Source organism: Fukomys damarensis, unplaced genomic scaffold (genome assembly GCF_012274545.1).
Source record: "Fukomys damarensis isolate Sample0158 unplaced genomic scaffold, DMR_v1.0_HiC HiC_scaffold_38, whole genome shotgun sequence".
Lineage (NCBI taxonomy): Eukaryota > Metazoa > Chordata > Mammalia > Rodentia > Bathyergidae > Fukomys > Fukomys damarensis.
In genome coordinates, this window is record NW_022900950.1 from 74,192,975 (window position 1) to 74,205,769 (window position 12,795).

Here is a 12,795-nt window from a genome sequence, read left to right on the forward strand (position 1 = left end):
CATTTTTTCCTGTGTCAGTGCAACTTCCCATTTTCAATGTAAAACTCCTCTATTGAAACTTACAGGCAGCATGTATAGTTATTAAAAGCAAAGATCCTGAAGGATGTGGGTCTTGGGCTGAGCCCCAGTTCTATGACTTCAAATTCCTAACTACATGTTCTTGAAAATTTTTCTGAATTTCTCTACCTTAAAACAGGGTTATTTGTTACTACCTATTAGTACCTTATTGGGATTGCTGTGAAGAATAAATTAAATAATTCATGCAGAAATTCTCAGTCCAGTGCCTGACACACGGAAGCATTCACTAAATGGCAACGGTAATCATAACAATGATGGCCAAATTACTAATTTATCAAATCACACAATCTATATTCTTATCTTCTGGATTCATAGTCTCTTCCTTCTCGCTAATTTTAAATAAGTGGGACAGCTCTAAGGTTAACCTTAATCATCAAAAGAAAAAAGAACCTAGGAGGCAACTTCCTCACTTCCAACTGCCACCTTTCTTTCTCATGCCTCAGCAGCCTGTTATCACCAATACTTAAGAACATTTACATTCATTTTGTTTGGTAGTGGGGGAAATGTACAGGGGGAACAGGAGGCCCTATTTAACACTTTTAATGATAGCCCCTGCAAGACACTACACATTCATCTTTCCAAGGAACTCAACACCAGAAAGAGCCCATGAGTGAAAAAGAAATCAGCTTAAAAAAAGACACACACACACACATACACACACACACACAGAAAGAAAAAAAGCAACTGACCAAAATCAGAGAATCTTTCAGTCACAAATCTCACCACTGAATCAAAACAAGGAAGATCAACCTAAAGCATCAGATACATCGAAATATCTAGGTTATCTTAATTCTATGCTAATGATTTTCTAAAATGTAGTAGAAAAAAAGTTCACATGAAAATTACCAACTAGAATTTGCATGTAATTCACTGAAAAATATTTGCAGAATATTTATGGACAGGGCAGCACAGTAAGCACTTGGAAACAAAGGTAACTAAATAAGGCCTCAGTTGTAGCGCTTATTTAAAAAGTTTTCCTATTTTGTTTTTTCCCATTCATACATAAGTAGTCACTGAAAAGATATAACCCATGCTATCAAACAACTGACTGATCAGTTAATGAGAATAATAACGTTAGGTGCTGAAAAAGCCTCAGACATTATTGGGGGAGTGGTGCGGACTAACTCTACTTACATTAATCAGGACACACTTCCTAGAAAATGCCATTTAAGTAGGGCCTAAGAGGTAAGTGTTTCCCAGACAAAAGGAAAAGAATATTCCAAGTAGAGGAAATAGTAAAATGCAGGCACAGATACAATGAAAGTAGGTGTCCCTCTGAATCCATGGATCCAACACATACACTTCTGCAGCTTCAGTTTCAACCAACTGTAGACCAAAACTGTTCTTTTAAAAACTGGCAGCAGTATGAACTTACAGGGCAATGGTGGCAAACGTGTTACTGTGTTTTCTTCTGTTTGAGTTGCTTCTTCTAAACCAAAACCTTGGTATTTCAGGTTTAATTACAGTGTTGGGTTTTTAGTTGCAGTTTAGGCAATCAGTCTCTAAAAGGTTCGCCATCACTGATGTAGGGACACCTTTTTCTTGTCATTAGTCCTAAATAACACTATAACAATTTTCATAGCATTTTCACTGTGTTAGCTATAAGTAACCTAGAGATAATTTAAAGTACAGAGGGAGAAGTTCTAGGTTATATGCAAATACTACCCTATTTTACATAAAGGACTTGAGCATCTACAGACTTTGTAATTCAGGGAGGGTCCCGAAACCAATCGCTGAGACACTGAGGAATGACTGAATATATATGCACATGCACGCACAAATGCGCACACACACACACACACACACACACACACACATATTTAACTTAAATTGTGAACCTTTTTAGTGGGGATCTCAATTCTGGGCCTGAGCTCGCTCCTGTGAAAAATAGCAGATAATACCTATCTTATGGCGATGCTGTGAGATTCAGAGGTAAGTATGAAAAAGGTCCTGAAGCCAGACCCTTAATAAATGGTAGTTTCCTTTTCTTTGAACCACCTAATTCCTAATGTTAGTGCCGTGCAGTCAGTACTTTGAGAATGCTCATTTATCTGTGAGTTTATTTTGGGAGATTTTAGTTTTAATTTTCAAGTAAGATTTAAAAATGCTAGTTTTCAAATATCACATGATGCATGCTGAGGCATTAGTAAAGGCTGATATGACAGTGATTAGAAGCAGGAAACCAAGTCCTCACTTGGTTTCACACACACACACACACACACACACACACACAAACACACACATACATACACACATATACATATATATATTTACATTAAAGACTTAAGCAAGTTAAATATCTCAGTTAACTATAACTAGACAGTAGGAAACACAAAATGGGAAAAAGAAAAGTATTCTGCTAGATTAATCAAGGCTTGAAAGAGGTTTCTAGTAACCCCTTTCTTAAGAAAATGACACAGACGAGCAAAAGCTAAGAAGCTGGGAACAATGAAACAAGTTCTGGAGACTGCAAAGAAAGTTCAAAAAAGACTTTAGGCAACTTAAGGCAATTTAAATAATAATTCAAAGAAAAGATGAAGACTATAGGCTACCTTAAAATTAGGACCCAGCTGCAGCTAGAGACAATGGGGACCTTCTATGCATTAGGGTACTCTAGCCACCAAATGTTTAAAGCACAAGAACAGAAACAGAAAAGATTTAAGCTGAGTGGGGTAGTACATGCATTCTGGGAGGATGAGGCAGGAGAACCCCAAGTTTGGACCCAGCTGAGCTACTTAGGGAGCCACTATCTCAAAAAATAAAAATGGATGGAAATGTACTTCAGCATGAAAGCCCTAGGTGCAATCCTAGTACCAAAGGAGGAAAAAAAAAGATGTAAATGTGAAGGCTGGTACAGTAGGCTAATGGCAGCTTCACCCTACAAAGTCCAACAAACAAACTTCCTAAGATAAATAATGAGCCAATTATTTTGCTTTATTTTGTGTTTTGTCTCCTCAACCTGAAAGCAAATAATTTTATGTTTTGTTCACTTAGTAATGATGGCAAACCTTTTAAGGACCAAGTGCCCAAACTGCAACCCAAAACCCACTTCTTTACTGCAAAATGCTAACACTGTAATTAAACCTGAATACTGAAGTTTTAGATTAGAAAAAAACAACTCACACATTAAAAGAAAAACACAGCAGCAGGGCTTTCAGTGATGCAAGCGGCCCATTGCAGTACACATGCCTTAGGTTCCCCACCTCTGAGTCTTAGATAAATGCCTGGCACTTAATAAGGCGTTCAGAAAGCATGCTGCTAAATAAAGGCAATATTCAAAATAGTGACACATTCAGGAGCAAAGGCCATAAATGCCTTCAGCTTTCCAAAACTAGGAATCTCACAGAAACAACAATAACCCAACACTGCACTTTATCACCACTGTGGCAGTAGCATTTATTGAGCGCTAAGCCAGATGCTGTGCTAAGGGCCCACATGCACCAGGTACTACCATTATCACACCAGCTTTACAGGAAACAGACAGAATTAATAACATGTCCAAGGTCACAAAGCAGCAGGGCTGCAACCAGAGTGCACCAATTCCAAACTTTCTTTCAACTACTGTGTTGCACACACAATTACTAATGTCCCTCTCAGGGAAATCTAGGGAAATATCACTAACAAGGAATAAAGACAACAAAACAAAAATTCCATTGTACACCAAAAACCATTTGTCTGTCCCTTTTAGTACATACAGTGGAAATTTTCCCACTCTAGGATACACTGATTTTCCCACACAGATTAAAAATTCAATGGTTTAAAGAATCCAAATGTTGAAAAGCATGAACAAGAATCAGTCATCTAATCAACATTTCAAAGGGTAGTAGATAACAAACCTTAACACCCCAAATCCACAACCCAAAGAAATAACAGGGTGTGACCTCTGACTCAGACTGACCTCGAAACTTCCGGAGCCATTCTCCCAGGGATCTGCCTCTTCATCCCTCCTTCCTGTGTGAGTACTTCTCCCTCTTCCACATTCCATCTCTCCTCTCCTATTAGATGGCCTTTATTTAAGAAAAAATGGAATTCTGTATTTCCTGCTCTAAATCTAGCTAATTAAAATTTATATTTCTCTGATGGAAAAGATTCTCCCTAAGATTCCCCACTTACTGATCAGTATTCCTGTTTATATTACCAAATTCACACAGTAGTCAATTAAAGAGAACACCAATCATGCAAAAGAAAGCTGATGACCCCAATATTTACCTCTATAACCTCCTAGTATTACATCCATAATAGGTAAGCATCAAAAAATCAAACTCTATATTCTACTCCCCATTTAGTCAGCAATCTATTCATAATTATAAAATTCTTTTTTAAAAAAATCTCTGAACTAGATCCCTAGAGACATAGCTCTAATTGCTACCAACAAAGAAAAATATGAAATACTGAATCTTTTTTTAAAAACTATTCATTAAATTAGCCATCTGGGGCTCAGTGGTTCCACCACCTGCCTCGCAAGCACAAGGTCATAAGTTTGATCCCCAGTACCAAAAAATAAAATAACCAAATGACCAGAGAACCATCAGCAGAGAAACCACCCTAATTTCTCTGAATTTACACAAAATTGAAAGCAACCCTAAGATTTAAGGAGAATTTAGAAAATAAAAATAAGAGCTAGTGGGCCGGGGATTTAGCTCAGTGGTTCTGCTGCCTCTCAAGCACAAAGATCTGAGTTCGAACCCAGGTGCCAAAAAAAAAAGAGCTAGCAAGATCACCAGTACTAAGTAGATCTCAATCTTCTTTCTTGTCTGTGCATTTTCTATACTTAAGTACACAGTTCTAGTAAATAAAACATACTACAAAGCACTGATTAACTGTTCAAGGCAAATATCTTTCAAATATAAAAAATGATCAAGAAGCATTTATTCCTTGTACTGGCCAATAAAAGATTGTGCCAGGTTTGAGATAAAGTGGGGGGGGGATTTCTGAAAACTATGTAATAAACCTAAGCACAAAAAAGAGAATATTTTTTAAAACATGTTAATCCTCTTATACAAAAAACTAAAATTAAGTTCTTAATAAAATATACTCACCTATATAAATATTTCAGTCTTAACTTGAAATGTAAGTGATTATATATAAAACTTATTTGGCTTCATGATTTTTCATTTCCAAGGATTAAAGAGATGGACAGTTAAAAGAGCTGTTACTGAAGTACATTATGATATTTCCCAATGGTCACTTTTAACCACCATTACTATTACAGATAATCACTAATTTTTTAATTTTGTCCTATTCCATGCACTACTAAAGTTTCTGGAAATGAATTCAAAATCTAGTTATGTTCAAATTAGTCTTTGTTTTTATAAAGACACACCAGCTCTATCATCTCTCCAGTTTTTAAGACTTTTAAAGAAACTTAATGAGTCATACTTATTTTAGATGCATTTGAAAACACTACAGTATTACTTTTACTTCAATATTATTTGTCACATTAAAGGGTTCGATTTAATTGGACAATATAAAGCCTGACTTTAACCTGCTACTTATGTCACACTTTATAAGATACACAACAATAAATTAACAATTTGGATCATGTACTATATACAGGCACTGGGCTATGAGCTTTGTGTATTATTTTATATTAACTCATTTAACTCTAGCAACGACCCCATGGAAGACATTTCCCTCATCAACGGGTACTGAAACCAATATTAAAAGGCTGATAAGTAGGATGTCTGAGGCCATCCCTTCGTAACAGAGTCTTCTATTTGGAAAGTATGAAGGTATTTCACCAGGTAAATGAGACATAAACTAGCTCCATGTATGAAAGTTTTCAACTACTGGGTAGCTATAAATTATTCACTCAAGATTTCACCAATTATGTATGTTGGTGGTTCATTCAAGATGTTGTGGGATGAAAACGCCAGAAAAAAGCACCATATCTTTCTTATTCAATGGTGATCTGATAAGAAGTGACAATGAAAATATTATTCACCATCTTTTAAGATTTCTTGAATTCTGCGTCAGGGATTTAGCTCAATGGTGCTGCCACCTGCCTTGCAAGCACAAGGACCCAAGTTCAATTCCCAGTACCAAAAAAAACAAAAAAAACCCAAAAAACAAACAAACAAACAAAAAAGATTCCCTGAATTCCAAAGCAGTCATACAGAAAAAGAGATCTAACCCAACATACTGGGTACACAAATACACATACAAATAAGTAAAAACACAGGGGGAAAAACTACTATTTTCTTTCAAAAGGCACCCTGAATTAGAGTAGCTATTTTTCAGCTGAAAAGAAAGGGCAGAGCCTATACAGCGGAGCAACAGTAAGTGCACAATACCTGACTTACCCACCAGCTGGCCCTTAGGCCTAATGGGAAAAAGTAAAAGATAAGATAGGTGAGCAAAAATGGCTCTGGTGCATTTTTGTTTGTTTTTCTTTTTCAACTACGTGCATGGCAGGAAATAAGACACAAATACTGACCCTCATATTTTCTCCTATTAGCTAACCATTTTAGAGAAATCAAGTATCATTCAAAATTTTAAAGAAACATTTCAGAAAATTTTGTTATACATTAGTTTCTCATTCCAATATCCAGGTTAAGTACTCAGTAATTGTAAATGTTCCCTCAAATATTTCACAGTTTTGAAAATGTAATAGGAAAATACTCATGTATAAAAATATAATTACTGGAAAATATATGTATCTGTTCAGGAGAGGTCATACATTTAGGAAATATATTCAAATTAAACACAATATGAAAGGTATCATGAGAAGGTATCAATAAAGTATCATCAGAAAGTAGCAAAAATCTAAGAGTACATTAAAGCATGCTTAATGGAAGAAAGTTTCAAATTAGATTTACCAGCAAGCCTTTATTTTTTGAAGGCAACTTTACTCAATTTGCTTTTCATAACACCACCATCTTTTTCCCTGTCTACTACAACAGTCATCAAAACAGAACATTCCTGCATCAGGCATGGTGGCGCATGCCTGTAATCACAGCTCTCAGGAGGCTGAGGCAAAAGGACTGCTGTGAGTTCAAGACCAGCCTGGACTACATAGTGAGTTCCAAGTCAATCTCAGCTACATAGAGACCTTGTCTCAAAAAAATAATAATAGTATTTTTAAAAAAAAAGAACATTCCTTTTGGATTATTTTCAGGTATGAGATGAAGACTTTGTGTCTTCTAAGTTGCAACCCATCCTTAAGCTTGAGAAAATAAAATTAGTTTAAAAGACACAAATTAAAAAGGAAGATTTTTAAAGAACAAGGTAACAATTCTCACCAAATGAATAGGAAAGCAACATTATAGTGATCCTCTAAAAAGTATATTAAAATTGCTAAGTTTATATATGTGTATTTTTAAAGGGAAGAAGAGAAATTGAAGCTATTCACACAGAAATACAGGTGACCCTTAGTGTCTGCAATCTGCCAACAATGGATAGAAAATATTCAGGAAAAAAAGTGTCTTGTGTACTGCACTGAAAATGTACATATTTTATTTCTCTTCATTCCCATACTATGCAGAGCAACAACTACATACATAACAGTTACACTGTGTTAGATATTATAAGCAATCTAAAGATGATTTAAAGTATATGGGGGGATGTGTATAGGTTATATACAAAAAAATTTATTTTATGGAAGTGACATTTTTGGTATTCACAGGGGTCCTAAAATCAATTTCCCACAGATAGAAAGGGAAGACTGTACTACATAAGTGCAGGTTTAAAACTAATTAAAAAGTAATCATAATTGCAAGAACAGTTTCCTCCCTTACAATAAATAGGAGAACTCAACATCAGATTTATGAAACTAGGGTAAATATACCATCACCAATACAGGTATTTGTTGACATATGAAACAAATACTTTGATATTAACTGTAATGTAAAAATTGCACAAAGTGAACTCCTTCTGGACAAAATATCTGGGATACATTCATCCTTAAGAATACAGCAAAGCTCCACCACCTGCCTTGCAAGCACAAGTTCAATCCCCAGTACCAAAAAAAAAAAGAATATAGCAAAGCTGTCTAATACACACACTTAAACGATTTACAAAATTTAAAACTTTAAATTAACAAAACAAAAATAATTGTGAAGTCAGTAAGTCCATACAATGAATTAATCATTGCAAGAGATTAAGACTTTAAAAAGTAGAAGTATTGAGCCTTAATGTTCTTACAATTTCATTATTTTTATCCAATTCAAACCAACCATAAATACTTTTAACTCTACATTCAAAATAAATGTTTTACAATTTTCAAAGTCCATAAGCTTCTTCACAGACACTTTTGGCTATGATACAAAACTAGCATATCCCTATATTACCAAAGGTGGTATCTTTCAACGTTCTAGCTGCATCCCTAGAAACAGGATCACCCCTGCTCCTCAATCCACAGCTTCCATCACTATGAAGGCAAAAATATAGTGAAGAGTAGACTCCATGTTCTGCAGAACCATTATAAGACAGCTTGGAAGAGCTTGGCCACCTAAAATAGCCAGTTCCTCTCTCTGTTGTGTAATGAAGCTCATACTTTATGCTGGTAGGTGTGACAATTACCTACACTCAGGGTATGTAAACTACAGCTTATAGGTCAAATCAATGTGCCTCTTGCTTTTATGAATGAGATTACATTGAAACCCAGTCACGCATGTGCTTCTGTGTATCTATGGCTGCTTTCACACTTCAAGAGAAAATGTGACCCACAAACCTAAAATATCAACTGGCCAACACTTTCTCTACACAATGAGATGTCAGAGGTACAAGATTTTTCCAAAGCACAATGAAAAGGGCTGCTGGTATCCTTCATTTAGACTTTGGTGATATCTAGCACTAAGGCACACAGAAAGACACACTCCTGGAGTTCTCTAATCATATTATTCCTGAAGCTGCAAGGCAAAGTACCCAGAAGTTACCACTCCCTGCTCTCATGGAGTCCCACCAGTCCTGCTGTACTAGTAAATCATATTAACCCTAAAAGGCTTTCTTTTAAATTCATCTAAACATATGATGCTACATGGCTTCATCTCCATAATACTGAAGAACATGGAGAACAAAGGTAAAAGGCCCCCTACAGAATATAATCCAACCCCTAACCCTTTACTCTAGACTCATCTTAGACCTATCTCCCTGTCAAAATATCCCTTTCCAAGAGGGTTCTGCCAAGAGCATTACCCTAAGAAGCCAAAGAAGCACAGGGAGGGTACTTAACTCAAACTAAGGATTGTGTATCTCTACTCACAATCCCTAACCTTTATTAAAGTTAACACCAAATGCTAGCTGCAAAGATGTATAAATCTTTTAAGTGCCGAGCTGTTTGTTTTTTTTTTTTTTTTAAGTTTTTAAAACTTTAAAATATTTTCAACACTGCTGTGCCAACACAGGGATATCCCCTCCATTGTACGGGACACAAAGACACACACCAACTCTGAGCAAGGGAAGCAGCCTTCCCTGCCAGCTATTTTTAGCCTCACTCTGCTGTAGTTAAGACCAAACTTAAGATAATAACACAAGGCAAACTTTAAAAATATAAATTCAGAGAAATATATTCCCTTTTATTTGTAAGTTCCTTAACAATGAAATCCTATATACTCTTTTGAACTTAATCTCAAGAGACTACATATGTATTAAAATTCTATAGCTGTTTAAAAAAAAAAAAAGTCATATGCCCTGAGTCTAAAGTGATAGGCATGTGTGAGGATGGGCTGCTCCTCCACTTTCCATCTGCTCTTTTGGGGAGGATCTCATCTACTCTCTGTTCCTAACTACACTGTTCTTTACTCACTCTAACACAGATTCCCCTCCCACAAAAAAGAAATACTGCACCTATTTTCTGGCTCTTCACTCTCCATCAGAAACCTAAATACTTTGAAAAGAACATGCAATCCTACATGGTCAGCATATCACTGTCTTGAAATTGTATGAGTATCCCACTCTGAATCCAAAATTTAATGTCCATAACAACATCTTCTGTCCCTTCTCTGAATTATTTTTACGAAAAACTGGTAATACCATACTAAAACACTCTATTTCCACTCATCCTTCTGTGTCTCCCCTCGATGGCCAGGATGTGAAGATGTGGATTCCTGAGAAAAACAAATCCTAATCTAAGCATAATGCCTTTGCTCTAAAATGTAATCTCTCCCAAATTATCTGAAACTACCCTTTCAGGAACAGCTGTCAACTGCTTCCTGGGCTATAAGCATCCATCTACATAAACACTAACTCACCCCCATCCCTACTTAACAAGCTCAGTTTGAAGGCATTCCCATCTAGCTAACTTCCTAATTGCATCTATCCCTTGCACCCTCCATTCCAAAAGTCTGAAATTGTTTGTCCCTACTTGCACTTCTCTTCCTGAAAAAGACCTTCCCAAATTTGGCTCAGACATTCTATTTAGTTCTGTGTAACCCAAAACCAACATTTCCCTAAGGAAAAATGTACAAATATATTCATTACTGTAAGATAACAAACAATGCATCCAGCACACTGGATTTCAATTAATACTGGTGCCACCCCCCCTTTTCAATACAATTGTATTTGACTACCTTTGCCAGTAAAAACACCGAAACAGGGCCCCCCACCAATACTTCGTCATTTTTAGCCAAATATTCAATAAAATATTACCACAATTTTTAACCAAGTTATAATGAAAGTAGGTCCTAAAGTCAGAAGGAACTTTGACCAAGGGCAATCTACACTCAAACTAGTTTCTTGATTTATATTCATTTCTTCCCCAAAAAGCCTATGCAAGACTAAATTTCTCGTCATCATCTTCGTGAAAAATGGAATATATGGCTTCCTCAAGATCACAAAATAATATATCCAAAACTAATTTTTTCTGATTCTAAACCTAACCTTACATCCACTGTTCAATATTTTCATGTCAGTTCCCATTTAAAATACGTAGAAGTTGAAGTTATCTCAAAAAATAAGAACAAGGCATCTTAAGAAAAACATAAAACATAAGTATATAGTAAAGCAAAGTTTTCAAAGAAATGGAAGATGTTCTCAAACAGAAAAAGCTGGGAAAGAATAACCAAAATCTATAAAACTAGGAGAAAAACTCAGGCCTGTTCTCGCATTTCTCAAAACACAAACTGAATGTGTCCTGAAACTTTATGGAGTTAGAGTTGAGGTAAATGAACAAATCGCTACATAATACAGAAGCCAATATGCCTGCAAAACTCATTACTTTAAAAAGAGAAAAAGTATAGGAAAATGATTGTTATCAGTTTGAGAAAGTTTTAAATAAATGTAATCATGTTCCTGAATGGAGAAATCAGGACAGGCAACCCCAAGTGCACCTTCAATCCTATAAAGCATCTTTAGCAGAGACAGCCCACGATTCAGTTTGGATGGGCCAGTATTCTCATTGTAGTACTGCCTGCTGCCTTATTACACAAAACTTCACTCTTATGCCAGGCGTGGTGGAGCACGCCCGTAATCCCAGGACTCCGAGGCTGAGGCAGAAGGATCACTGTGAGTTCGAGACCAGCCTCGCTACAGGGTGAATTCCAGGTCAGTCTCAACTATATAGTGAGACCCCGTCCCCCCGCAAAAAAAGACTCCGCTCTCCACTTAACACTTAAAGTCCATATGAATCTATGAAACGTTAATTTTATGCACCTCATGTCTCATCCAGCACTCCAGAAAGACAGCCAAAATACAAGTCACAGATTCTACAGACTTCAACTTCAAAATAACAGAAGGAAAAAGTCACTTTTGAAAAAATTCAGTACCAAGAGTTTCCCCCTAAACTGAGGGGTAAGTAAAAATAAACAAGCAAAGTCTTAAAAAAATATGGGCTGAAGAAAACGTAACAACTTTTATAAAATGATTTAATGCAGTAATTCCTAAGAACTCAGAATTTCTTGAGCAACTGAAAAGTGTTACAGTACTCAAGTACAGTAGGTAATAAAAATGAAAACCGGTCTTTTTCTCACTGAAGACCGCAAGGAGGGGCTTAAATGGTGTTTCCCACTTGGGAACCCTTAAGAGAGTTCCCCAGAAACAAAAACTGCATGTACCTCTGCCGATGTACCAGGAAAAGGTACAATACAGAGATGTTCTTTGTGTGCACATAGAGTCTGGCTTCCTCGATTTTCCTTTGACAATTACTACTGGCCAGAGACTCTGGCTAGAACTCCTCTAAGAGAAACCTATATAGTCGCATTACTCCTGCAAACTAAAAGGTTTCGAAAACACTACCTAACACCTTCTTCTGTAAGACACAAAGGTATACGTGCCTTCTCACCTATACTCCCGACACTTCTGGAAAACGGCAAAATTCCAGACTGAAACACCAGCGTGCTCCCACTTTCTACCCCTCAATCCCCACCTCCCGAGGCCACTCACGCGTTCGAGAAGGGCGCTGAGAAAGTGGGTTGGTTCCCTTCCTCCTCCGGACCGAGACAGCAGCTGCGGAAGGCTCCGGCGCGCAGCCGAGGAAGCAGCAGCGCCCGAGTCGATCAACCAGGTGGCCACCCCAGTCTCTTCCGCGCCGGCCCGCGAAGAGGAGGCGGAGGCCCCGCTCACCTCCTCCTTTCCTCTTCCTGGGTCTCTTCAGGCTGTGGCTTCTGCTCTTCCAGGGCCACTTGTCCCGGGACAGTCTCCTTTGGCGGACTCCCGATCGCGGTTTTATAAAGTTTCCTCTGGACGTAGGCTGCAGCCGGCCCCCCGGATCCCCCCCGGCCCCGCCGCCCTGGGGGGCTGGGGCAGGGGAGGGGGCTCTGAAAACTCCCGGGGTCCTGCCGA

General features: G+C 37.4%; 1 protein-coding gene across 3 annotated transcripts in view; it reads right to left on the minus strand.

Annotated features, from left to right (window-relative positions):
* The window catches only part of Fbxw7 (F-box and WD repeat domain containing 7), a 173,095-nt gene extending 160,332 nt beyond the window's left edge, over positions 1-12,763 (minus strand). For all 3 annotated transcript variants that reach the window (XM_010627917.3, XM_010627918.3, XM_010627916.3), the window contains exon 1: positions 12,397-12,763. The gene's annotated coding sequence lies outside the window, so the exon portion shown is untranslated. The remainder of the gene's footprint in view (positions 1-12,396) is intronic.
* Positions 12,764-12,795: the final 32 nt, after the last annotated feature.